The following is a 27,566-nucleotide window of genomic DNA, read 5'->3' as shown; positions in this document are numbered from 1 at the left end:
TTCTTTGTAAAAGCACGCTAAAGAGACACCAGATATGATTGGCAACTGTCAAAGCACGCTGGCACAGGTCTGCAGAGCAAACGCTGAAGTAGGCCTGACACCCAGACGCTTGCAGACAACTAACTGATCTTCTATTACAGTGAAAAAAAAATGATTTCTTTAAAATCTAAAGCTTAAGCTATTGTTAAAACAGATATGAGTGGTGGCACTGACTGTGCAAATGGGCAAGGCCTCCAACCTGACACAGAAGCTGACAGGCAGGCAACTGCTCTTCTATTACAGTGAAAAAAAAATATTTCTTTTAAATCTAAAGCTTAAGCTATTGTAAAAACAGATATGAGTGGTGGCACTGGGCAAGAGGGCACAGTATCCACTGTGAACCTCACACAGAAGCTGGCAGGCAGGCAACTGCTCTTCTATTATAGTGGAAACAAAATTTTGGTTGTAAAAGCACGCTATAGAGACACCAGATATGAGTGGCAACTGTCAAAGTACGCTGGCAGGGTTGTGCAGGGCACACGCTGAAGGAAGGCCTGACAGAGCCGCTTGAAGGACACTGACCGGCTGCTATTAGCTTACACCGGAAACCTTTTTTCTTTGAAAAAGCACGCTATAGAGACACCAGATATGAGTGGCAATTGTCAAAGTACGCTGGCAGGGTTGTGCAGGGCACACGCTGAAGGAAGGCCTGACAGAGCCGCTTGAAGGACACTGACTGGCTGCTATTAGCTTACACTGGAAACCTTTTTTCTTTGTAAAAGCACGCTATAGAGACACCAGATATGAGTGGCAATTGTCAAAGTACGCTGGCAGGGTTGTGCAGGGCACACGCTGAAGGAAGGCCTGACAGAGCCGCTTGAAGGACACTGACTGGCTGCTATTAGCTTACACTGGAAACCTTTTTTCTTTGTAAAAGCACGCTAAAGAGACACCAGATATGATTGGCAACTGTCAAAGCACGCTGGCACAGGTCTGCAGAGCACACGCTGAAGTAGGCCTGACACCCAGACGCTTGCAGACAACTAACTGATCTTCTATTACAGTGAAAAAAAATGATTTCTTTAAAATCTAAAGCTTAAGCTATTGTTAAAACAGATATGAGTTTTGGCACTGACTGTGCAAATGGGCAAGGCATCCAACCTGACACAGAAGCTGGCAGGCAGGCAATTGCTCTTCTATTACAATGAAAACAAATTATTTATTTAAAATCTAAAGCTTAACCAATTGTTAAAACAGATATGAGTGGTGGCACTGGGCAAGTAGGCACAGTATCCAATGTGAACCTCACACAGAAGCTGGCAGGCAGGCACCTGCAATTACATTACACAGGAAAAAAAAAAAAAACAGCATGATGTTATAGCCCTAAAAAGGGCTTTTTGGGGTGCTGTCCTTACAGCAGAGATCAGATGAGTCCTTCAGGATTGTAGTGGACACTGAATACCCTAGCCTAGCTATCAATTTCCCTATCTAATCAGCAGCAGCTAAACTTTCCCTCCTCTCACTAAGCATGCAGCTTCAGAATGAATCGAAAATGGATGCTGGGAGGGAGGTTGGAGGGTGTGGAAGGAAGGGAGTGCTGCTGATTGGCTGGAATGTGTCTGCTGACCGAGAGGCACAGGGTCAAAGTTTGCCCAATGATGACGAATAGGGGGCGGATCGAACTGCGCATGTGTCCGCCCGCCGCGGCGAACGCGAACACGCTAAGTTCGCCGGGAACTGTTTGCCGGCGGACAGTTCGGTACATCACTACTAGACAGTCTAATACGGTATATAATAAGAAAAACAAAAACACAATATTTGTTACATACAGTAACAAAATGAGATTCTGTATTTTTTGCTCCATAAGACACACTTTTTTCCCCTCAAAAGTGAGGGGAAATGTCTGTGCATCTTATGGAGCGAATATGAAGCTTTACTTACCTGTCTTGTAGCGTGGGCCGGCAGCACAGCGCGCACCGCGGTACAGGAACTTCAATTTCAGGTTCACGGCTTCCAGCGGGACTGAAAGGAAGTGCGCCCTCAGTGTGCGCACTTCCTTTCAGTCCCGCCGGAAATCGGAACCTGAATTTGAAGTTCCTGTACCGCGGTGCGAGCTGTTAAGCCGGCCCATGCTACTAGACAGGTAAGTAATTATGGGACACTATGGGACAAGGGGAGGGGGGGACACTATAGGACAAGGGGAGGGGCGGGACACTATGGGACAAGGGGAGGGGGGACACACTATGGGACAAGGGGGGGACACTATGGGACAAGGGGAGGGGGGACACTATGGGACAAGGGGGGGACACTATGGGACAAGGGGAGGGTGGGACACTATGGGAGGGAAAGTGCACTATGGGACACGGGGGGGAGAACACTACGGGATGAGGGGAGGTGGAAACACTATGGGATGAGGGGAGGGGGGAACACTATGGGATGAGGGGAGGGGGGAACACTATGGGGTGAGAACACTATTGGAGGAGGGGAGAACACTATTGGACAAGGGGATGGGGGTTAAAGAACACTATGGGACAGGGGAGGAGGGGTTGAAGAACACTATGGGACAGGGGAGGAGGGGTTAAAAATCACTATGGGACAGGGGAGGGAGGGTTAAAGATCATTATGGGACAGGAGAGGGGAGTGGGTGGTAAGGAACACTATGGGACAGGTTGTTCAGAATATTTTTTTTCTGGGTTTCCTCCTCTAAAAACTAGGTGCGTCTTATGGAGTGGTGCATCTTATGGAGCGAAAAATACGGCAATTCACAATTGTTAAAACTCTGTTTATAATTATTTGTAGAGGGCCTGCTAAAATGTTAGGAATGCAATCTCCTAAAAATGCCAACAGATTATAAAACATAGTATGCATGTATGCATGAATTATAAATAAAGTAGGTACAATTACATTAACTGTTATACATGGATTTGAAAGCTATTATAACAGTGTAAATGTCCACTTATTACTTTAAATCCTTGTTCAGTACTGACTGCCACAGGCAGAACCTTTCTGCCTTCCTCTTGTTTCTCTGGTGAATGTTTGATCATCAGACCCCCCTCTTTCCTCTAGTTTTGGAGGCAAAAGGCTCTCTGTGACTCAGCATTAAGATGCAAACAAGCCAGTAGCACCTCGTGGGAAGGCGATTGTTACTGAGGTTTTTCTAAAGTTGAGATGCTGCACCCCTTGGCAAGCAGAGCGAGGAACGCATGTGTCCATGCTGTTAGTTAAAATATATGCTGTAGATAATTCAAATGTTTGCATATTAAGTATTGTAATCCAAATCCTTGTACGTATAGTCATGTTTCCATAGATGTTTAATGTAATTTAGATATGTGTGTAGACAACTGAACTCTACCTTGTAACTCCACATTTGTAATTCTGTCGTAACCCCCTGTTGGTGATCTCTGTAAACAAATGTATTGTATATCATATTACAGTTTTCACAGTGTTTATGGTGCTTATGGTTTCACGGTGCTCGGTGCTCAAGATATTGACGTTGATGGTGTTCAGAGCACTCCTGCACACGCCTGATGCAAAGCATTTCATACAAATGGGTAATCAGATTTTCTACTTATTTGCCTCCAGACACTCTCTAAGGCCCTGGTAATGCTAAATGACTAAGCCAAATATATTGATATTCCACTGGTATTAGGCTGTTACAATTTGCTGTTTTCCTGTATGCTTTTGTATGTAAAATCTCTTCATTTAAAATAGCCTGTTCCACTTAGCGGGGGCGTATTAGCCGCGAGGCAAACAAGGCATTTGCCTTGGGCGGCATTTTCCAGGGGGCGGCAAAAAAAGCCGCCCCCAAATGCCCAAGGCAAATGTCTTGTTAGCCTTGCGGCTAACAGACATGCCGGCGGGCTGCTGGGCGATCGGGCGGCACTGCCTAGCGGGCGGGCGGGCGGCCGGGCGGCCGGCCGGCGAGGGAGCACTTCCCCTGAGCTGTCTGCTCAGCTCCCTCGCCAGCCGCAGAGTGAGGCTGGGAGGCGGAGCCGGAATATGACATCATATTCCGGCTCCCAGCCTCACTCTGAGGCGCGCGAGGGAGCTGAGCAGACAGCTCAGGGGAAGTGCTCCCTCGCCGGCCGGCCGGCCGCCCGCCCGCTAGGCAGTGCCGCCCGATCGCCCAGCAGCCACTGGACCACCAGGGAGGAAGAGACACCCCCCCCTCCCCAGCATTCCCAAAGGTAAGGAGGCTGGGGGAGGGGGGGTGTTAAATTAAAAAAAAAAATTGTTAAAAATAAATTTAAAAAAAATGTGTTAAAAATAAATAAAATAAAAAACGTGTTAAAATTTTTTTTAAAAAAAATGTGTTAAAAATAAATTAAAAATAAATGTGTTAAAAATAAATTTAAAAAAATGTGTTAATGTGGGTGGGTGAGTGTGTGTCTGTTAGTGTGTGTGTCTGTTAGTGTGTGTCTGTGTCTGTTAGTGTGTGTGTCAGTGTTTGTGTGTGTGTGTGTCTGTTAGTGTGTGTCTGTGTCTGTTAGTGTGTGTGTGTGTGTCAGTGTTTGTGTCTGTTAGTGTGTGTGTGTTTGTGTCTGTTAGTGTGTGTGTCTGTTAGTGTGTGTGTCAGTGTTTGTGTCTGTTAGTGTGTGTGTCAGTGTTTGTGTCTGTTAGTGTGTGTGTGTTTGTGTCTGTTAGTGTGTGTGTGTGTGTCTGTTAGTGTGTGTGTCAGTGTTTGTGTCTGTTAGTGTGTGTGTGTGTGTGTCTGTTAGTGTGTGTGTGTGTCAGTGTTTGTGTCTGTTAGTGTGTGTGTCTGTTAGTGTGTGTGTGTGTCTGTTAGTGTGTGTTTGCCTGTGAGTGTGTGTGTATGTTAGTGAGTGTGTGTGTCTGCTAGTGAGTGTGTGTGTCTGCTAGTGAGTGAGTGTGTGTCTGTTAGTGAGTGTGTTTGTCTGTTAGTGAGTGTTAGTGTGTGTGTGTTTCTGTTAGCGAGTGTGTGTTTCTGTTAGCGAGTGTGTGTTTCTGTTAGCGAGTGTGTGTGTGTGTGTGTATTTAGAATGCGGGGCAGGGGGAAAGGTTGGGTGGGGGTAGCGCGGGGGGAGGGGGGGCGCCTGAGTTTTGTCCTGCCTAGGGCAGCACAAAACCAGGATACACCACTGCCACTTAGCAAGCATTTTTCCTCTGATGAAGTAGACTCGATCTACAAAATACGCTAGATGATACAGCAATTCCAGTGACAAGCATCATAGCACTGGCGCACACTGGGATTCTTCTGGGATTTACCAAGCAGCGGGTCTGAAAGATTAGCCGGCATCATTACCTGACTGCTACCGGAGAGAAACTCCTCTTACACCTAGTGTTGTCATTGGATTAATGTTTTAGGAGAACTATTCTCCTGAGATACCGCAGACATCTGACAGTTCATAAGTGTTCACTTTTTTGTGCAATAAAGGATCTGTTTTTATAGAAGCTCTATGGTTTGTTGTGCTTTGCTGCAGATCTTTTGAAATGTAATCAAGTGGATCAACATCTCTAGAACACTTTGGGACATGGAATGGATATGTTATACTTTTGCTATTATTGCCTTTGTTGTTATTTTTGTCATTAACTCTAGTTCATACAGCTATCTCAGAGTCTTTTGATATAATTAGTTTATGTTTGTATTTATGTGATTGTAGAGCACTCTGGACCATTGAGATGTTTTTGTTATATTCCATAATAAGTCTATTTAATTTTTCACAAATAATTCAATGTATTTTGTGTTGTTGTTTTTTTCTTTTTGGTATGCATACACATTTTCTGTTGAAAAGCATTTTACTACATTAAAATTGATAAGTTCCATCAGTTACGTTTTTCATATAGCAAGTACAGTGTCTCCTAGATGCATAATTACTTCTAGAAAAGTATTATGCATAAATCATGCAATCCTTTAAATATTTCCACTGATTTCGATGTTGCGTAGATCTGCCGAGGCTCTGTTTGTGCAGAACCAAAGATAAATTATGCATTGGAACTTTATCTTCCAATTACATTCCAGTTATTAAGCATTGCAATGGTATTGCCCTCAATCAACATGTTTCATTAGCCTGATGTAAAATATATTGAAGAGGCAGTGTGGTTCATGTAAGATAAGCAAAGCAATCACACAATTAGCATGGGAATTAGGGAACAAAGATTTGCTGGACTAAAGACCAGTTAAGGTTCAACGTAGGGCATTGGGAGTAAAATTATGCATTGTAATACATTAGAGCATCGATATAAACTGTAATATAGCATGCATCAATAAACTGCAGCTTTCCATGTTTCAAGACATAGCTACATAATTCTTATAACATTGCAAATAGTTTGTAGTATAATGGGTGTATGGATTGGCGGTTAGATATCCTCTATTCATTTTATATATGGTCCAATTTTTGAGTACGGTCACACACAACCTGGGTATTGATACTGTGTTTCCCCTTGTAATTCCTAAATACATGCTTTTTGCTTATTGGTAGGACTATCTAGGAAATAATACAATCCACATTAACAACCATGCTCAGATTAAAGGCATATGCATAGAAAACCACCCTTCTTCCTTGACACAGCAGACTATATACTGGGGAAACTTGGCTTGTTATGGCCTGCTATGTGTGCTTGAGGATGTGGGAGAAGGCAGGCTACTCTGTGGGTTGAGGCCATTAGGGACACAACAAAGCTTCATGATGGGTGGAATGGATATGTGAATATTTATCACAGCACTGATGTCATACTTCCAGCCTGTAGAAGTGCAGGAGATATGGGGGTAGATATTAAATCAGCTCGATGTCGTAGAGACAGGCTCTCATCACACGGACAGGAACACATCTCTTACAGCCTGAAACTGTGCCCATTCAGAAGCCCTGCTTTAACCCCTTAAGGACCAAACTTCTGGAATAAAAGGGAATCATGACATGTCACACATGTCATGTGTCCTTAAGGGGTTAAACCTAGATTGATGGCGCCGCATATTGTTACTTATCTTTAATATTTAATATTAAACAGGGAAATGTAACAAATGTTTTCTATTTATTTGTTGCAATTTTTAATGCTTCGTTAATATAATAAAAACACGTAAAAAAGAAATAACAATACACTGATACTGATACTTATACAAATGAGTGCTTATCAATCCAGGAAGAGGCTAAAGCATATCAGCAAATCAAAATCACTGCATTATTTCCAAAGGGGGGGGGGGGGGGGCTGAGAATATCTCATAAATCCTTTGCCAGTGGGTTTTGAGCAAGTTAACATAAGTTATAGTGTGTCTCCTTGTGTACCCCTTTTCATCCCCTTTTTTACCGCTCACCATCCTGTCTTGGGCATTTCTCCCTGGTCTTTTGAATTTATCCCTAATTATGACTCCACTGTGTGTGTTCATCTCCCTATCCACACTTGTGTGTTTCCTTCTCCACTTCCTTCTCCCCTTGTCCTTCCTCTCCATGCACTTATTGTGTACCCTTTACCGTGCCCTTCTTGTATACCTATCTCATGCCCTGTGTGTATGCCCATCCTCATGCCTTTTATTTATGTTAATGTCCATTTTATGCCCTTCTTGTATGTCCATCTCAATGGCTTTCTTGCGTGTCCATATCCTTGCTCTTCTTTAATACCTATCTAAAGCTCTTTTTTTATCTTTATGCCCTTCTCCCAGCCCCATGTCTTATGAGCTGCATTCTGGCCAGTCCTGACTGTCACTTTTATACAATTCTCAGAGATGTTGTAGTACGGAACAGGCGTTGCATGCTGACATGGCATAACATCACATCTTGAATCTCAGCTGCACTCACACTGCTTTGTATTCATTGAGTCTTTTGAGGACAGGTGGTGCACTCATCAGTTGTCACATTGTGACAGTAGCATCTTTCCTTGTTGCACTCCCTGTAGTCTGGGAGAAGAATGTGATTGTGCCCCTTAGAGTGTGTATTCTGTACAATCTCACAGTTTGCACGCCCTTAAACCCACACCCATAAAGCTGTCAGAATGATGATATAATCCAGACTTCACATTGATGCAAAAGATCTGAGCTGGCACAGATTTTATCATGTATTTAAATGCATTATGCTCCCTGTTTAACATTATAAAAGTAGAGCAATTAACTAGAGCAATATTCTGTGCTAAAGCAACGCACAGTTCACTGCAACCATAACTAAATCACATATTTAACACAAACATACACAAAGATTTAAGCTTTAGCCTTAAATGTGAAATTCACTTTGAATTCTCATTTTAGTGAATAGCTGGTAATAATAAAGATGGCTAAAGCAAAACAATATCTTCACTCTATCCCTCAATCAAATAGACTTGGCAAATATGTACCTTCGCTGTGAAATTAGTTTTCTCTAGTATTTACGAAATCGGCAATTTAATTAAGATGACCATCAGATACGAACAAATATTTACAAATTTATTTAATCTTCATTCTATAAATACACTGCTAGCTTAAACAGATACTAGGCAAAAAAAAAGATATCTTAAAAAGAATCTAATTGAAGTAGATAAAATCTCCAAACACTGTTCAAGAGAATTGTCTGGAAGCAATTTCTTTATCTTTGCTTAGCAAACAATTTATCCTGTTCCGAATAACGATGGGACTGAAGGCAAAACCAGCATTTGAATTTAAAATTTTCTTCTTGATTCAAGTTCCAAGGCCTTTGGGGGTGTATGTTTATACATTATATATTTAACAAATATATAATAAATAAATATAATACATTTTCTAACTGCTCCTCCTGTTTTTTTTTTTCCCGTCTATTGGTTGCTTTTTCTCCAAATAGCAGGACATCGCTCCTATCAGTGTGCTGAAAAATATATACATGATATTATATTGTGTAATATTTTGCAGTACACTGATTGATCCATTTTTGTGCTCTTGTGGTTCATCGTCTCCATATGGTGTTTTCAGAAATCCTGCCAAGCTGAATAAAGATTGAATCAAGATGAACCAAATTCCAGCGTCCTGAAAAACAATGTATTTTCAGGAAAAATGGTTCGGCTGACCTGAATTTTCTCGTTGAGCACAAGTCTACATATTATATTTATACTATATGTGGTATTATTTGTATGCAAGTGTCAATATCTCAATAACAATATCCTGATTCCCACTAACGTAACCAAGTTATATATAAATATATACAATTCGTAAGGTGACTATTCATATGTAAATTGAGGCTAATAATATATAGCAAAAGGTTAACAGCAATATCATCACACTATAAATATCATAGTCTGTTCTGAATAATATCTACAAAAGAAAACTAAACAGAAAAGAAAAGTATTCAAATACAAATATTTGGGGGTGAGGGAGGGGTAGTTTATGCAAGATTTGTAAAGAAAACCAATTTGTAAATTGAAAAGTATTACAGATAAGCATCCTATACTGGGAATCCAGGGAGTAATTGTAGGGTTCTCAGCATTTAAAAAAATTGGAAACCTTGCACCAGGGGTGCCCAAAAGGTAGATCCCCAGATGCGTTAAAACTACAGCATCCATGATGCTTTGTCATTCTAAATTCATTTAAAGCAATGCATAGAATCAAGGGAGTTGTAGTTGTACAACATCTGGGGATCTACCTTTTGGGCACCCCCTGCCTTACACTCTCTGTGTTGAGATACTTCAACCTGTTCTAACTGGAACACATGAGAAGGTTGACACACTGCCAGAGTGGGTGTATAAGATGAGATGCAAAAGTGAAGGATAGATTTACTGGCAGTTGCTAAAACTATTTGAATAAATCTAAAATTATATTTAAAAAATATGCATAAAATGGACAGCCCCAGAGACAAAGCAAATGGAAAGTGTAAAACGGGAATCAATATGAGATTGAATTTCTCTCCAGAATCAAATGTACCTATTCACAAACAGTTCAAACCAATCAAATAAATCTGCCCCCTCCTCCTCACATTTCAGACAAGTCAGTCATATTTAGTCGGCGTTGAAAGTTAGGAGCTAGGTAATCATGTAATGTAATCCATAAATATATCTGGTATAATAAAGGAACACATCACATTCAATTTAGTTTCAGAGAATGTTTTCCAAGTTCATCTCCTGAGCCAAGTCACCATTTCAAAGATACATCCTAAAGCCGTTTTCTTACCAAACATGCTCTTTAAAGACTACTACTCACCTGTATTGCAATATTGCTTAAAAGGAAACTGTCACTTTAGAGACATCTAATGTTTAAACTTCCTTCATTGCACATTCTGTTTAATTTAGAATTTCTTATCTCCTGCTCTAATAGCCTTCTAGACCCTGCAGATGCCTCCTGTGTGTAATCAAAGTCAAATAAACAGAGATGCAGATTCAAACTTCTAAAGCAAGTTCGCATCTGATTGAAAAATAAACCATTTTTTTTTTATTCAGGCTGTGTGAGTCACAGTCAGAAGAAATGTAGCTAAGGCTGCATAAGCAGAAACAAAAGTGATTTAACTCCTAAATGGCATATAATTGAACAGTGAGACTGCAGGTGCATGATCGATATGCCAAACTGCTTTAAACTGATTAAAGAGACACTATAGGCACCCAAACCATTTTATCTCATTGAAGTGGCTTTAGTGCACTGTCCCCATCCCTTTAAACCTGCAATCTAAAATACTGCAGTTTCAGAAAGATTTATATTATAGGGTTAAGACTGCCTGTAGAGGCATTTACTGCTGTTTCAAAGTGTTTGACCCTGTGAAATGATGATGGATGTCCTAACGCTGTGTATGAGGACATCCAGCATTTTCAAATACCGCACAGGAAATCATTGAATCAACGCCTTCCTATGGGGAAGACCTTATGCGTGCAGTGCTTTCAGCACATGCACATTTGGCTCCCCGTGGGCGCTGGCTCCATCTCTGTCCTCCTCTGTTGTCAGTGCCAGGGGACCTCAGTGCTGGAATAAGGTGAGTGTAAAAAAGGGTTTTAACCCTTTATTGCCAGCAGGTGAGCAAGGGAGGGCAAAGGTACACTTTAGCGTTAGGATTACACAATTATTATTACTATTATTATGATTACCATTTATATAGCGCCAACAGATTCCATAGTGCTTTACAATATTATGAGAGGGGGGATTTAACAATAAATAGGACAATTACAAGAAAACTTGCAGGAACAATAGGTTGAAGAGGACCCTGCTCAAACGAGCTTACAGTCTATAGGAGGTGGGGTGTAAAACACATTAGGACAGGAAATAGCAATCAAACAAGGTGGGAGTTAAGCAGAGCTGGAGGAGAGAGTAGAGTGGTGCCATTTAGGAGAGAGCAAGAGACAGGTATGTGAAGTAGAGGTTACTCTGGAAGGCCATAAGCTTTTCTAAAGAGATGGTTTTTAAGGCACTTGTTAAATGATTGAAGACTAGGGGAGAGTCTGATGGCGGTAGGCAGGATATTCCATATGAAGAGTACCGCCCACGAGAAGTCCTGCAACAATGAAGTGTTCCTTAAAGCTAAAGCTGTTTTTATGCCTATAGTGTCCCTTTAAGCACTATAGAGCCCTGTTTATGTAATGGAAAACCAGTGCAGGGGTGGGAGGACAGTAGGTCCCCCCTCCACATTCTTATTTAGGGCCCCCACCCGTTGCACAGGGGTGGGGGCAATAGGTTTTTGGATTTGTTTTTTTTTACAGTGAGCAGCCACTGGCTGCTCACTGTTTACTAGACATGCCCCTACTCGCAGTATAGCGAGTAGGGGCTGAATTTACTAATACTAAGTAATCTTTACTTAGTATTAGTAAATGTGGCTGAAATACCAATTTAGGTGACCAATTTAGGTCTTTCAGCCTTTTGGTAGATAGCTCCCTAATGCCATGTGAATTAGGGAGTTATCTACTAAGCGGCTGCTTATTTTATGTTATTTGTAAGTGATTTCCCTATCCACATTTGTTTGCAGGGCACTTGTCCTACTCTTACCCCCATTTTACTTCATTTTGCAGCCCTCTAGCCCTTTCCAGGAGTTCAGGTTCGGGGTCAAGTTTGGGGTCATGTTCGAGCCCGAACCCGGACTTTTTTTCAAAGTTCAGCCAAACCCTCCGGACCTGAACATCCAGGTGTCCGCTCAACTCTAGTAGGGAGGCCATTGAGACAAATAGTCAGAATTTGACCCTTGTTTATGAAACTCACCCACCTAACAATTGCTGATAACCACCAACCCTACTTTGCCATAATAGATCTGTTGTATCTAACAATAATCTAAATTCCGCATTATGCAGTTGCATCATTTGTATCATTTACAATGCAAACTTCCAAAAATATGTTTTGCAACTGGTTTTGGTATTGAGGCAACCATAGAAACAAACTGAATTCTTGGTATTTTTTTACAAGAGTCAAAAGTAACTTACTAACATTTGCACATCCCAGCAGCCTGTCACTACAGGGTCTCTTTGATTTTGTAGAGAACAGTCTGATAGAAATATGGAAAGCTTCATTATAGTTGTCAAACAACCCTGTAAAGTTATGTACAGACACCACCACACATTTCTCCAGCATATATATCTTTTGGTTCAGGTTTTCCTTGTATGTGTTTCACACAGAGATATTTACCTAACTCTGTGCGTGTTATTCCTATTATGCAAAGTGTACATGGAAATCCAGTCCTTGCTGGCTTAACAAGGCTAGAGATAATGAATCTTTGGAATCAGTCCCAACGGGTCATCTGAACACTACAGACTAAAAAGAGAATCATGGCGTTTGCAAAGTTATTGCAAATAAAAAGATCTTTTCAAAATTATTTTTATATCTTTTTTATACAGCATGGTTGTTTTACACTAATAGGGTTAGTTGTCCTACAGGGTTATCCAGCAAAGTGAGTATCTTTTTAGTTCAGCTACTCTGGCCCTAAATTTGAAATGTAACTTGACATTGACATTGAATTCTCACTTGAGTGAATAACCCTGTAGGACAAATTATAGAAGCTATTACCTTAACTCTAGTAACTCATACTATTGGACAATGACTTGGTTTTATTTCTATTTTCAGATAAAATTGATATGTAGGTAGGAATAGCAGTAATGTGTTAAGGCATGTTCATTGACATCATTTATATACCTGTTAATATGGGGATGTATGTGAATATATATAGACTGTAAGCTCGTTTGAGCAGGGTCCTCTTCAACCTATCGTTCCTGTAAGTTTTCTTGTAATTGTCCTATTTATAGTTAAATCCCCCCTCTCATAATATTGGAAAGCGCTACGGAATCTGTTGGCGCTATATAAATGGAAATGATGATAATAATAATAATAATAATAATAATAATAATAATAATATATGTTTGCTTTGGGACTGGCAACTACAGAACAACAAAAGAACAGTAGATACCTCTTTTGCTGCAAGCCATAAAATGCTCTTTTCCTATTGGTTATGCCAACCATAAGCCATTTTTTAACATCAAAAACCTAAACATCTATTAATCTATAATAACACACTCATAATGTACAAGGTAATGTTGGAAATAGGAAGAGTGTATTAAAAGACGGGGCAATTAAAAGCAGGTGAGAGTGCAACAAAAGCAGTGAGCAGGAGTTAGTGGGAATGTGACATCGAGTCAGTAATTTACAATGCATTCTTGTAAATGTGTGTGTATATATATATATATATATATATATATATATATATATATATATATATATATATCCATTTGCAGGGAAATGCATAATACTCACTCACAAGATTCAGAAAAGTGAGCTCTGAAAACAAACAACTTAGAAACCTTCTTAGAAAGAAACCATGCAAAAGGTTAAACCATTTCATAACCAAAAAGAAGAAAGAAAATTGCTGACATTTGCAGAAAAAACAGCTGGCATAAACAAATTCATAATAATTGTAAATTACTTGACGATTATTTAAATAATTGTTTTGATTTTACATTATGTTACCAGTCACATTACGTTACTTTTGATACACAAGTTTTGCAAAAAAGTAAAAAGGAATTGATACCAGTAACATTTTTGTTTAGTTGTGATCAGAAAGAGTATGGTGAGACCACAGCCAGTACCAAACTGATGAGACCCTATACTCGGCTTAAAAAAAAAACCAAAAAAAAAAAAAACCTGTGTTTCAAACATCGTCCACTGCTAAGGGCACCTGCAGAAATATTACAGAGTGAAGCATGATGCACGTATCTGCTCATTTGCATGTCAAGCTGAGAACTCTATGGAAACTTAATTTGCAGTTTTGTGCCCAATGAGTACTTTCCAAATTCCAGCTTGAGATATGCAAGCAATGGAAAACAGTAATTTCTCCATGAGCATGGGATGAAGTCAAATAAAGTACTAAGAATTCCTAAAATTATCTCTGGTAAACAGTGTTGTATGTCTGATCATTGGTCAGTTGTGATAACTAATAAAAACCCCTTGAAATTCTAATGAAGAGACACATTTGCTAAGCCCATGTTTACAGAATTATGGAAAATTTGATGATTGGCACTAAACAATTATTAAAAATTAAAAATCCTTAAAATTGCAATAAATGCATGTGTGCATAGGTCAGTAATATTGAAGAAACACAATCATGAACATCAAAGATCTCCCTCACTGATCCAGTAAATCAACAATAGGAAGAAGGTGGAGCACAGAGAGCCTCTGGTCTGCACTCTTTGCTAGGTGCAGACCTGGTGTATGGCTCCCATGAGCTCTGGCAACACTCTGATATGATCAATCTGAAGCTCACAAGCACTATTACACCAAGTCTGCACCTGCACACTGGGTCAACTCATCAGGGACCAAAATGATGCCCCCCTCGCAAGCCCAAGGTAACCAGAATGGGGGGGGGGGGGGGGGGGGAGGAGAGAAGAAATAAACAGCTTTTTGGTTTATTTTTAAATACAAATTAACAGAACATGCATCACTTCACAACTTCTTTTTTAAAATAGCAAGCAAACACATTTACACAAATATCTAAACTAAAATAAAGCAATAAAATCTTAATAAGTATTTTAATAAAATTTTATAGACTTACTATAAACTTTGTCTGTTTGCTTCAGCTGGCACACCTCTTAGCTAGGGGAGTTTCTTCAGCCTCCCCCTCAGCTCTTACCCAACTCTCACCCAACCATCCCATAGTTACAAGCCATGCATAAGAAACTATGTGCATGTTCATGATATTTTTCAAATAAAAGAGCAAAGGATGCTGAGAGTCAGGGAAACAAAAATGACAAAAACATAAAAATGACAGTAAACACAAAGGTTATAACTGCACTAAGGGACTTATGAACCAAAACTTCCTTTATTCCATCTCTAAAGAGTTAAAAAGAGCTGTATCAAGGTTTCAGTTCCCGCTCTGAAATGTAATCAGGACAAAATTAAAAACAGAAATAGCAAAATACAATAATATATAGTCAAAGCAAGTGTGCGTGATTGCACATATACACCCCCTGCATTACACAAAGTGTCCATTTACTGTGTGGGATACATAACCACATATGCAGGCACATAGACTTAAGGATATAAACTTATTGGATGTGGTCTCACCACACTCTTCCCGTGATTACCATTACCATTACATAATTACAAGGGAACCAATAAATCTCCCTCCTTAAAAGTAAAGCAAGCCTTTACATTTTTCTATATACATTTTTTTTTTACTTAAAATGTGAGAAATAAAAATGTAAAAAGTCCTCAAAAGTTGTATCTGCATAGGGGGTTATTAATGTATGGCTTGTAATCCTTGTAATTCCCTCTAGAATGAAAGCTCATTGAGTAGGGCCCTCCACCTCTCTGTTCCTGTACGCCCAGTTGTCTGGTTACAATTACATGTCTGTTAGTCCACCACTTGTACAGCGCTACGGAATCTGATGGCGCTATATAAATAATAAAGTAATAATAATGATAGTTTGGGTAAACGTTGTAATAGTAATCACATATTGTCTTATTTAAGCACTTGCCTATATATTTTCCACCTAGCTATTGAGATTACTAAGTTTTGTCTCTCCATGTGGTTTTGGCTTATAAAATAGTAATCACATAAGCACATAGTAAGTTGTCTATGCACATGTACGCTGCGGTATATGACACTTTAGGATGTGTTGCTATAGAAACAGTAAATGGACTTTTTTTAATGTAGGTCTTTTGCATGCAATGCGTACTTGCACAGGGAAATACCAATGTACAAGAACATTCACATAGCTTGGGTAAATGAATTGCTGACTGATTTGCCTTTATATTATCGTATTTTGCTGTTACTGTTTTTTATTTTGTCCTGATGAAAGTTCAGAGCTGGAACTGAAACATTGACACTGCTCTTTAAAACGCTTTAAAGATGGAATAAAGGAAATATGATCCTATCCCTTTATTAAGATATTCTTAATTGGTTAGTTTGGGAATTATCTTTAAGCTATGATCATGTAGATGTAATAAATGCAAGTTACATGTTTTGTTATTGTAAAACTCGTTTCGTCATGTATGTAAACTATATAAATTTCGTTGTATGTATAATAAATGAAAAACTATTTTTTTTCAATAAAAATAAGAATGAAAAAAAAAAAGATGGAATAAAGGAAGATTTGGTTTATAAGTCTGTGAGTGCAGATATAACTTTTGTGTTTAGATAATTGGGCCGCATATCTAGCACCCAGCAACAAAGTATTTATAGCACAAGTTTTATATGGACTGCATACACACACATACACCGACACACACAGACTTTGTGAGTTCCTATAATTTATACTCCACACAATGCATTGCACATGTGTATCCTCCACTCTTCCTTTGCTAGAGTGATAAATTACAATTACCCGAGGGGGGAGAGGACAGCCTGCTTGCTGATCGCACCTCTCACCCTCACTGCATTTGGCTGATGATGATTCCAGCATGGCAGAGGTTAATAAATGCATGTCAATGTGTGTGGCTTCTGGATAGAGATTTACATTAAGCAGACAGGTGTAATCATTCCAATCAGTACAGATATTACTCGGACTGACAGAAGGGCCGGCCCATCCATAGACCACGCTGAAGCCATGGCTCCAGGCGGCACTCTGACAAAATGCCCCCCCGTCATAATCTAAAACAGGATTTCCCAACCCTTGGCGGTGGTGCAGGTTCCATCGGGTAGCCCATGCCCTTAGGGCCACCCGATGGACATATGCAATAAGGGGTCCGGTCGTGTGCTGTGGCGCTTTAACAGCGCAACCGAGCCCCTTCTATCGGGCACAGAGAGCTGGGAGGAAGTGACAGCATATCACTTCCTCCCAGCTCACTCACACAGCCGCGCGGGAGGAGGAAGAGGGAGCCGCGAGGATGGGGCCAGATAGGGAGAGCAGCCCTCCAACTCCCACCAGCCACAGCCAGCAGAAGGTAAGAACCTGCTGGGTGGCTTAATTTTTTTTATCTGTATGAAGTGTGGGTATATGTGTGTTTATATGTGTGTAGTGTGTGTATCTGTGTGTGTGTGTGTGTGTGTTTGTATGTGTGTATCTGTTTGTATGAGTGTAATGTGTGTGTATCTGTGTATATGTAGTGTGTAGTGTGTGTGTATCTGTATGTGTATCTGTGTAGTGTGTGTATCTGTATGTAGTGTGGGTATATGTGTGTTTGTATGCGTGTATATGTGTATGTGTAGTGTGTGTGTGTGTGTGTGTGTCTGTATGTGTGTAGTGTGTAGTTTGTGTATACTGTATGTGTGTATTGTGTGTCTGTGTCTGTATGTATGTCAGTATCTGCATGTGTGTCAGTTTTTGATACATATATGTATGTATGTCTGTGTATCTGCAGGTGTATCAGTGTATCTGTACATCTGTATGTGTGTCAGTATCTGCATGTGTGTCAGTTTTTGATACATATACTGACACACATACAGTTGCACAGACACACTGACACACATGCAGATATACAGACACACAAACACTGCCACACATGCAGATACATAGACAAACATATACAATCACTGACACACATACAGATACAGACAAACAGATATAAACACTGACACACATGCATATACACAGACACAGTCTATAGGTAAGTGTATTGGCTACAGTGCACTTCAGTAAAGGAGGAGACTATATTTAAAAGAAGAAAAACTACCACAACAAGAGGACATAGTCTTAAATTAGAGGGACAAAGGTTTAAAAATAATATCAGGAAGTATTACTTTATTGAGAGGGTAGTGGATGCATGGAATAGCTTTCCAGCTGAAGTGGTAGAGGTTAACACAGTAAAGGAGTTTAAGCATGCATGGGATAGGCATAAGGCTATCCTAACTATAAGATAAGGCCAGAGACTAATGAAAGTATTTAGAAAATTGGGCAGACTAGATGGGCCGAATGGTTCTTATTTGCCATCACATTCTATGTTTCTATGTTTCTATGCACATACAGACACAAGCTACATCCCCAGCATACACACAGACATATACTACATCCCCAGCATGCACACTGACACGCATGTTGTTTTACTTTTTTGGGGGGAAGGCAGCATGTCATACTTGGATCCAGGCAACACAATGCCTTGAGCCAGCCCTGACTGGCATAAATTATTAATATAAATTATTTTATTATAGAAACATAGAAACATTATGTAATGATAATATTGTTCTGATGATGTCTGAGAACCTGTTGGTCTGGCATTTTAACTGAACCTCCAGCAGTATCATTGGGGCATCATTAACATTTAACACCAAGTCTATGCACAAAATTGCATTCATTGGCTGAGAGTGGCCGTCTGTTGTTGCTCTCAACCAATGAATGGCTGTTTGGATCGACTTCTGGCTTCTGTAGCTCTACAGAAGTTGAATGTCATCACTAGCCATTGGAAGACTCTGTACAGCAAGCATGGATCCAGTTTAAAAAAATGGCGGTGTGCCCCATTCCCAGGAAATGGGGCCTGTTTATATTTTTTTCTGATATTATTTATAGTTTTCTGAGGATCTTTTTTTGTTAAGTATGTTATTTTCAGCCCAGTTGCAGCCCCCTGTTGTGCTGAAAGTCTTAAAACCAGTTTTGTCACTTACCTAATTCCAGTGGCGATGTCCTGCGGAGCTGTGGCAGGCTCTGCTATGCTTCTGCTGCAATCGCATTAGGACTTCCCCATTGGAAAGCATTGAATCAATTGTTTTAGCTGGCGCTGGATGTCCTCATGCAAAGCGTGAGGATGACCAGCGTCAGTTAGGTGACCATGCGTCCACTAAGGACCTGGAAGCGCCTCTAGTGGCTGTCTGGTAGACAGCCTCTAGAGGTGGAGTAAGCCCTGCAACGTCATTTTTGCATTTTCTTCATAACTGCAGTGCTTACATTTGCAAGGCTAATGGGGTAGGGGCACTGCACCCAGACCACTTCAATGAGACGAAGTGGTCTGGGTGCCTATAGTGTACCTTTTATTTGCACCCTTTGAAGTGCAGAGTGTTATATCACTGTATACAAAAATAAGAATAACCGTTTCATAAAAGGTCAGTAATATCTTAATATAAATGGTATTTCTTTGAAACAGCAAACTGAGACCATTTTATGTGTATGTAAAAGTTATGGGACTTGTCTGTTATAAATGTTACTGTTGCGCAAAACATAGTGCTTTACAGAAAGCAATTAATGTGAGCTGCAGGGACAGATGGGGAAAAAAAAATCAATATCCCATTTAAAATCAAAGCTATACTCTGACTGGCTTGGTGTTTGCATCTATCAGAATACAGATATAATTCAAATTATTTTCACCAACCAGAAAATACACACACGAAGACCCTCTAAGAACAACAAAACTCAATAACTAAAAAAAAAAAAAAAAAATTAATAAAAAGTTAAAGACCAATTTCCATAGGTTTGGAATACACAAATATTCTATTTTATATTACAGGACGTTTGGGAGAACATAATGGGCAAATTGATAAAAGGAACATGCCAAACACCATATACACTAAACTGCGCTGCATTGGTTATGGTACCCGGAGTCCCAGAGTTAAAAAAAATACATGTATGGATAAGCACTAAGCAGGCAGCAGAGTGTTATATAAAGCAGGAAATGCTGTTAATAAAGGTGGAGACTCCCGTACACACTTTCTGCCAGGAACAGACAAAACAAATAAAAATATGTTGCACCAAGTCACAATTATCTTTTAGGGGAAATAGAAAATAATGAAAAAAAAGTCCAATCTGATATAGTCCACAGTTTTATGAATCCAGTAATCTTGCGTCCAATGAAATTGGGCTTTAATTCATAATTCATTGGTACATGCTAAAAGAAAACTGAAAGAAAAAGCAATGGTACAGATGTTTGCAAAAGGAGGGACACACAAATCAAGGATATTTTTTTAAATGCCCACTCACATTTTACAGAGCTTCTGATTAGCTCTAGTTTAATTAGCATGCAGTGAAATAAATTCAGTTGTGGGTGTGTGCTTTTTGAGAGTAGCAATCAATAGTGACCAGTGGTAGGCAATGATAAGGTCCTCAAAATAGAAAATGGAGCACAATAGTATGATACTGTAGGTACATGTAGGAAGGGTAATAAGTAAGAAATGCACTCACAATGGAAGAGCTTGTAACATAAGCTCAATGTTTTCAGGCAACTGGTTGTTTAATCGCCACCATGTTGATATCTGTTGGTAGTTTGATCCTCAATCAGGACAGTACAAATATCAGACCGTGCTTGGCTCTAGGAAAGCAAAACGAATAGTCCTAATTTGCTCTTTATGACAAATAGTGCTTAATCGAGTGATAAAAACACAACATGCTCTTTGTTTTGTTGGAAATGTAAGCTTCAGATACATATTTCATCTCTTTCTTTCAGATCCCCATTTCTTGTGGTTTGTATCAATTGAATTGGATAAAACAAATTAAGGGGATGGGCTTGTGATTTGGAAGTTTTTTTTAATCCAAATTAACTGAGCAATTGTTGAGTTTAACAGATAACTGAACAGCAGCCTAACACTAGTGCAAACTATTGAAATAACAGGATTTGTATTCTGTGAAAATTCTACTGGGATTCACATAGCAAACTTTCATTTAAAAGGGATACCTACCAAACTATAATACGTTGGAGATATTTATCTTAATTGAAAAGTTCTATCTGCCATTCTCTGCTATGCTGCTTTGCATTATTTTGAGGAACTAGTTCCACAGAATGTATATTTGTGTTTAAGTAAATCCCTCAATTTGTCTATTTGTGTGCCTACTTTTTTTTTTTAAGATGCAGCATCAAGAAGAAATAAGAATGCAAAGTTATGTTCAAAATGAACCATTAGAATCAGCATAGTTCTTAATTTAAACAGCTGTGGAAGTATTTGCAGATGCTGTTATTTTTGTATACAATATTGTAAACAAAGAAAAAAAAATGGAGAGTTTCCTATACTAAGTCTATGCTGTATTCATATAATGCAACACTTTCTAAAGATTAACTCTCTATAGTCATGGCCATATTGGAAAGTAAAGTAACGTATGACATTAAGGGGTCTAAATCATTTGCCTTGACTGTGTAACGTAAGCCCAAAACCTAGTAAATGTACATAGAAAATAAAATGAATGTTTAATTTAAATAAAAATAGCCCTTTAGAGGAGGGGTCAGAGCAGAGCCAGAATATCTATAAGACGACCTAGGCACCCACCCAATGCCCGTGGCTAACTCGGGGGCCCTGCCACATGACCTCACGGACAGTTAATTAACTCCTGTTGCAGATGGCTGCCCACTCAGTCTCTCGTGAAGTTCAGTGGTCCGCCAGAGCAGCACAGTAGCGTGGCCACAACAATTCAATCAGAAGAGACTGGAGATTAGTACATCTCTCAGACAGAGACAGTCTAGTATATTGAATGCGCACCAGGCTGCTGCCCATCTTATTACTCTACTCTAGCAGCCACAAAGGGGGGGGGACTGCTGTCAGCGTGCGGCACACTGGAATAGAAGCATTGCAGAGTCCGCGGTTGTCTGTGCTTCGGCATATAACACATTTATTCAGAGATAGATGGAGGCCTCGATAGCCTCTAACTATTCCTTTTTCTCACCCTTCTCCCAAAGGGACATGGCCTATATAATATATATGCTGATATTGTGTCAGTATATGAATGTGCATGTGTCAGTTTGTGTGTCTGTGAAGAAAAAACTCACAGGCACTCCAACTTCAAGCCGCAGGCAGATTTATTATGACAGAATGCAACGCAACGTTTCGACCGGAAAGGTCTTTTTCAAGCTTTTTCAGCTTGAAAAAGACCTTTCCGGTCGAAACGTTGCGTTGCATTCTGTCATAATAAATCTGCCTGCGGCTTGAAGTTGGAGTGCCTGTGAGTTTTTTCTTCTTGGATTATTGTACTGGGATTGCTGGTCCTGCTCTGGAGCACCCTTGGCCGTTGGGACTGAGTGCGGTTCTCATCACTTACTCTGCTCAATAGTTTGTGTGTCTGTGTCATGTATGTTTATGCATAAGTTAGTATCTGTGTATCAGTGTGTGTATTAGTGTCTGTTGTACAGAGCCAGATTATCCACAAGGCACATTAAGCACCTGCATAGGACCTGTGGCTCACTCAAGGGCTCAGTTGCATGCCATCATGGACATTTACTTCCTCCTGTTGATGACTTGTGGCCTGGCCCCAAGGCAGTCACTTGTGAAATGCAGTGGTCTGCCAGGGCACTGGTTACAAGCCAACCAATCAGAATGCTCTAATGAGAGTCAAAGCATGGCAAAGCCTTTATAAACCTCATTCAGTATGGAGCCCTCAAGGGGTGAAGATAGATTTTTTTTTGTACCATAGTTTTGAATTTGCCCTGCGGGTGTTTTGTGATCTGTTCTTTTTTTTCTTTTTTCGTTTTTTTATAATTGCATCATGGGATTATGGATTTTTATTTGGCTTTATTAGAGCTTGAGATAAGAAGATTGAGAAGAAAGAAGACTTCAGTTGGTAAGTATAATTTATGCTTTCACAGATTTTAATTTTAATTCCACCCTCACTATTATTAGAGTGACAGGGTAGGTAGAGCTAATTTTTTTTTAAGGGGGTTTGAATAGGGGATTAGGGATGCCACCTGGGGGTGTTTAACATGCAACTAACTAATAATGCACTCTCCCCCTCCCCCCCATTATGGCATTGCCATATTGTTCTGGTGAATCCTCTTCAGCTCCTGGCGCTTCAGTGCCAGGAGTCGACATCACTGCTGTACTCGCACGCATGCACAAGAGTACAGCATTGAGATTTATGGAGGATTCCCAGAGACTACGAAATCCTCTATAGACAGAGCCAATTCCTTGCATCCGTCACTGGTGACAGCTGTCGGGATTGGCACTTCACTCAGAGTCTAAGCAAGTCAGGCGGAGGATAAATGCAGAGACAACGTAGTCGTTATATATTATTATATATTATATTTTAGTCCCTATTTTGTGCCTGTATATCTCTTGATTCTATCTCTATGAAATACAAATTTTCCGGGGTAAGGTGGGGTGACAGTGTCACTTTAAAAATATTTTTCCAGGATGATTAAAGGATGATGTCTAAGTATATTAAAAGCTCCATAGAGCTTTAGCATAATAGTTAACAAATAACTTTACATAATTTAGAAATTGACTGTTTTAGCCAAGATCATCAAATGATTGAACAATATAGCACTTATAATGGTAAAGACAGCTTTAGATTCAGATTCAGTCTCAGAATCCGAATCAGAAGAAACACTCATTTGAGTCGTAGCTCTGTAAAACCAATGGTTATCTTTTTGCCAGGAAACTGTAGCTACTACATGTGCACCTACAGATATTGCTTTAAAATTCCTATAGCATTTTTTTGTAAGTTACATTTCCATAATTGCAAAAATTCCAACCAGCAGTGTATTTGATCATATTTTTATCTTTCCTTGTCACATCTACTGTAGATGATAAAATATTTGTTTTTGCTACTACTCAATTATATTTGATCAATTCTGACATATTACTGTATAATGCCAGAAACACTTGGCCCCATGCTACAGGCCCTTTAACAGGTGAAAAAATAAATTACAAAATAAAATTGTGGAACTATACATTTATTAGTTTGTTACATATCCTTTCTGCAATCTTTACATGGAATCGCTATGTTAATAGGCTAGCTATGCATATCTGCTTTGATGCTCCTTATGTTTTATGTTGCACATCTTTATGTGTTCCTATTGGTAAATATTTTAAAAAAGGTTTTCGTATGTATTCCCATCAGTAGTTAAATAAACCTAGATTCTACTAGACTTATTGGTCTTGAGGGCCCCCACCCGCCGCTCAGGGGTGGGGGCCAGGGGGGGAGGACATTAGTTTCCCCCAATTGGTATTTAGGGCATCCACCCGCTGCTCAGGGGTGGGGCCGGGGGGGAGGACAATAGGTCCCCCCCTATTGATATTTAGGGCCCCCATCCGCCGCTCAGGGGTGAGGGCCAGGGGGGAGGACATTAGGTCCCCCCCCCCAATTTGTGTTTAGGGCCCCCACCCACCGCTCAGGGGTGGGTGCCAGGGGGGAGGACATTAGGTCCCCCCCCCTTATTCTTGTTTAGGGCCCCCACCCACCGCTCAGGTGGGTGGGGGCCCATCACTATTGTGGCCAGAAAGAGTCCCTGTGGGTTTTAAAATTTGCCTGCTATTGAAGTCTATGGCGGTTCGCCAGGTTCGCCCGTTTGCGAATATTTGCGGAAGTTCGCGTTCGCCATTTGCGAACGGAAAATTTCATGGTCGCGACATCACTACACTGGATGGGTAATCTTTGGTAAACCAAACAATGATTTGTCCCCATATAGAACCCTCTAAATAAAAATACTTTCAAATATTGCATCCTGCAGGACAGCACTGTCATTATTTATCCCTATTCGTCACTGACTTTTATTTAAAGGGACACTATAGTAACCCAGACCACTTCAGCTCAATGAAGTAGTCTGGGTGCCAGGTCTCTCAGGTTTTAACCCTTCACATGAGAAACTGCTATGTTTACATTAGGGGTTAATCCAGCCTCTAGTGGCTCTCTTCCGAAACATCCACTAGAAGCGCATTTGCGACGCATCCATTGAGAAATGCTTTCCTATGGACACTTAGAATGCACGCGCGGCAGTTGCCGCGCATGCGCATTCGGCTCCACTGACGTCGGACGGGGGAGCTGACATCGGACGGGGAGGAGAGGTCACCAGCCTGGCGCTGGAATAAGGTAAGCTGCTGAAGGGGTTTTAACCCCTTCAGCGCCACGGGAGGGGGACCCTGAGGGTGGGGGCACCCTCAGGGCACTATAGTGTCAAGAAAAACGCTTTGTTTTTCTGACACTATAGTAATCTTTTAAGGTCACTCTAATAAAGTAATATTAGTAATGGCATCTCAATAACATATGCACCTGTTGGGGCCATCAATCCAGTTCACTCAGCCTTGCAATTATGTTTCCAGTTCTTGCGTGGCATATACGTACAAGAAGGGGGACCAGGGCATTTTGTTCCACATGTTCTCGTCAGTAGAGATTACTGATATTAATTTTCAAATGATAATGAAAAGTCTAGCAGAATAATCTAGTGAATGAGAGCACCTGAACACTAACTAAGAATCTATACAAGCACAAAACAAAAAACATTAGGCATTGTGTATTTCAAAAAGAATTGCTGCAAATAAATAAATAACAAACAAACAAATGAGTATAAATTGCACTATAAGTACAACAAGGTCAGTTGACAAAATTATTTAACATCTCTTTCAACTATATTTAATCAAACTTCAAGAACATATTTTAAACTGATATAAATGAACAGGTCATCACTTGAAACGATCAGTGCATCTTGGCTCTTATTTGCACATTTTAATATATGTTGATAGAATCTGCAATACTTATTATTTTACTATAACATATTGCTGCTTAAGCTATCTGTGATATATACTGAATTAATGTCTATGTGTGTATATATTGGCTGTACATACATATCATACAACGATACAAACAAGAAACACTGACACTATGTACTTATATTTCACTTGTTAGTAATACTTGCGATAATAATATAGTAAGGACAGGTAGTTACATCAAATGTAAAATGCATCTCTCGCTAACAGAACAAACATTTATTGTCAGCTCAACTGTCAGAAAATATGACATAAAGATGTTCTAGAGTAGACCAACAGATAAGTGACAGACTGCACTGTAAGCTACATGTTAATATTACCTGAAAGGACACACACCATTCTTGTGGAATGAAAATAAAAGTTTAAATATGATGAGAAATAGAATTTTCACCCAAGTCTTACAGATTGTGTTTAAAGCACCCTTGTCCACAGTGATTAACTATGAAGATGCAGAAGACTAGAAGTTGCAATGGAAGAGTTTGTGTGATGGGTACTAAACTCCTAGCTCATCTAGATGCAGAGTCCTCTCTCCAAACTCTTGCGCTCCTGATGTTGCTGAACTACAACTCCCATGATTCTTTGAATGAAATAGATAGCCAGATAATCATGTGAGTTCTAGTTCAGCAAAAGCTGGAGGGTCAGAGTTTAAGGAACCCCGATCTAGAGCACAAAGACCACTGGAGTAACACTCAATTTAGGATAGTAAGCTCAATTCAAAATATTCCACATCATGCTTTGTTACATTTTATTTTCTTTGCCATCAGTAACAACCTTCCAAATGTTTAATAATTAGCATTTGAGGCCAGAAACCAAGCTGAAAATATTAAATATAAGTCACATTTCTCCTGCGTTCCTACCTTGAATATTGATCTCCAAGAACCGTCCTTTATATCATTTCTGCATCCATCGACAGTATTAGTGATTTACGTGGGATGCAACATTTCCAATCTGTAAAATCATCCTTTGATTTCTTGCTTGTAAGCACAGCTGATTTTTAAAACACATATGTATCCAGCTGTTGTAATTTTGATTCCAAGCTTGTTTTCCTGTCCACACCCATGGCAGATGTTTAAGCAGAGCTTACAAATTCCGATGTGTCAAGACAATTGTTATTCTACTTTATATGCTATAATTTACATTGAAGTGTCATAATTGAAATAAATGTGTCAGACTCTTTAAGTCAAACACATTTACATGTACACATGTTGTGCTTGCATACGTTTGTGTGTATGTGTTGTCCAGGACACTATAAGCCGTATAATAATCAAATGTATGCGTTTTGAGATGAACATAGAAACATAGAAACATAGAATGTGACGGCAGATAAGAACCATTCGGCCCATCTAGTCTGCCCAGTTTTCTAAATACTTTCATTAGTCCCTGGCATTATCTTATAGTTAGGATAGCCTTATGCCTATCCCACGCATGCTTAAACTCCTTTACTGTGTTAACCTCTACCACTTCAGCTGGAAGGCTATTCCATGCATCCACTACCCTCTCAGTAAAGTAATGCTTCCTGATATTATTTTTAAACCTTTGTCCTTCTAATTTTAGACTATGTCATCTGGTTGTGGTAGTTTTTCTTCTTTTAAATATAGTCTTCTCCTTTACTGTGTTGATTCCCTTCATGTATTTAAATGTTTCTATCATATCCCCCCTGTCTCGTCTTTCCTCCAAGCTATACATGTTAAGATCCTTTAACCTTTCCTGGTAAGTTTTATCCTGCAATCCATGAACAAGTTTAGTAGCCCTTCTTTGAACTCTCTCTAAGGTATCAATATCCTTCTGAAGATATGGTCTCCAGTACTGTGTACAGTACTCCAAGTGAGGTCTCACCAGTGTTCTGTACAATGGCATGAGCACTTCCCTCTTTCTACTGCTAATACCTCTCCCTATACAACCAAGCATTCTGCTAGC

At 39.8% G+C, this 27,566-nt stretch overlaps 1 protein-coding gene across 2 annotated transcripts in view; it reads right to left on the bottom strand.

The window, feature by feature from the left end:
- Positions 1–26,572, bottom strand: part of LOC134612583 (chemerin-like receptor 1) — a 115,879-nt gene extending 89,307 nt beyond the window's left edge. Inside the window, exon 1 of one of the 2 annotated variants that reach the window (XM_063456973.1) lies at positions 26,507–26,572. The gene's annotated coding sequence lies outside the window, so the exon portion shown is untranslated. Of the gene's footprint in view, positions 1–20,367; positions 20,431–26,506 lie in introns of those variants that run through there. The other variant, XM_063456975.1, reaches the window with a different exon arrangement.
- Between the last annotated feature and the right edge of the window lie 994 nt (positions 26,573–27,566).

Source organism: Pelobates fuscus, chromosome 5, assembly GCF_036172605.1.
Source record: "Pelobates fuscus isolate aPelFus1 chromosome 5, aPelFus1.pri, whole genome shotgun sequence".
In the NCBI taxonomy this organism is placed as follows: domain Eukaryota; kingdom Metazoa; phylum Chordata; class Amphibia; order Anura; family Pelobatidae; genus Pelobates; species Pelobates fuscus.
The sequence above is the reverse complement of the archived record's forward strand: the minus strand, read 5'-3'. Positions and strand labels throughout refer to the sequence as shown.